The following is a 1,447-nucleotide window of genomic DNA, read 5'->3' as shown; positions in this document are numbered from 1 at the left end:
GCGCCAGACTCAAGGGCAAACCTTCCCCCGGGCGATCTGGTCTCTCCTGGAGGCGTGGGTTCGAATCCCACTCCTGACACACCTTTTTCCCCTCCTTTTTTAACCCAAAATCCTCCTTTTTCTCTACCCAAAAATCCCCTTTTTTTTCTTTTTTTTGTTTGAGGGGGGAAAAGACCCGAAAAACGCAAAAAAAAAGGGATTTTGGGGGAAAAAAACACGATTTCCCTGACCGGGAATCGAACCCGGGCCGCGGCGGTGAGAGCGCCGAATCCTAACCACTAGACCACCAGGGAGCGCTGGGAGGGACGGGAAAACCGGGATATTTGGGATCGGGATGAGCCCGAGGGACACTGAGAACCGAGCCCGAGGGATTTTTGGGATCCTGATGGATTTTTGGGATGTGGCTCTGATGGATGGACCCCAGGATGTGACCCCGATGGACCCTGGGATCCGATCCCGATGGATTTTTGGGATATGGCTCTGATGGATGGAGCACAGGATGTGACCCCGATGGACCCCGGGATCCGATCCCGAGGGATTTTTGGGATCCTGATGGATTTTTGGGATGTGGTTCTGATGGATGGAGCACAGGATGTGACCCCGAGGGATGCTGGGATGGGATCCCGAGGGATTTTTGGGATCCTGATGGATTTTTGGGATGTGGCTCCTATGGATGGAGCACAGGATGTGACCCCGATGGACCCCGGGATCTGATCCCGAGGGATTTTTGGGATGTGACTCTGATGGATGGAGCCCAGGATGTGACCCCAATGGACCCCAGGAGATGATCCTACTGGATCCCAGCTCTCAGGATTTGACCCCGATGGACCCCAGGATTTGCCCCCGATGGATCCCAGCTCCCAGGATTTGACCCTGATGGACCCCAGGAGAGGACCCCGATGGATTCCAGCTCTCAGGATTTGACCCTGCTGGATCCCAGCTCCCAGGATAGGACCCTGATGCCCCCCAGGATTTGACCCCAATGCACCCCAGGCTGTGACCCCGATGGATCCCAGGTCCTGGGATTTGACCCCAATGGATCCCAAGATCCCAGGAGACGATCCCGGCAGCCCCGGGCACCAGCAGATCGTTCTGACCGACCCCATTATTCCCAATTTCCCTTTATTTCGGGTCCTTCCCCCTCTCCTCCCCCTCACCCCGTGTTGGAGCAAAATATCTCTCGGATTGGGATCATTCCAAACTTGTTTCTTCTCGTCGACAGAAACACTGGGAAAAGGGGAATTTTCCACCCCAAAATCCCTCCTCGGTGGGCGAGGCAGGAGCGGGGGGTCACAGGGATGGGGTGGGGGGTGTCACAGGGACGGGGGGGGTCACGGGCACAGCACGAACTGTTCCCCCTGCCCATCCAGAAAATCTCTGGGATCGGGATCGTCCCAAACTTGTTTCTTCTCGTCAACAGAAACGCCGGGAAAAGGGGGATTTTCCA

At 56.2% G+C, this 1,447-nt stretch overlaps 1 non-coding gene across 1 annotated transcript; it reads right to left on the bottom strand.

Moving 5' to 3' along the window:
• Positions 1-221: 221 nt before the first annotated feature.
• Positions 222-293, bottom strand: TRNAE-CUC. Its single transcript has one exon. It is a non-coding gene; the product is annotated as a tRNA-Glu (tRNA).
• Between the last annotated feature and the right edge of the window lie 1,154 nt (positions 294-1,447).

This window comes from Manacus vitellinus, unplaced genomic scaffold (assembly GCF_001715985.3).
Source record: "Manacus vitellinus isolate BGI_N305 unplaced genomic scaffold, ASM171598v3 scaffold_757_pilon, whole genome shotgun sequence".
In the NCBI taxonomy this organism is placed as follows: Eukaryota; Metazoa; Chordata; class Aves; order Passeriformes; family Pipridae; genus Manacus; species Manacus vitellinus.
The sequence above is the reverse complement of the archived record's forward strand: the minus strand, read 5'-3'. Positions and strand labels throughout refer to the sequence as shown.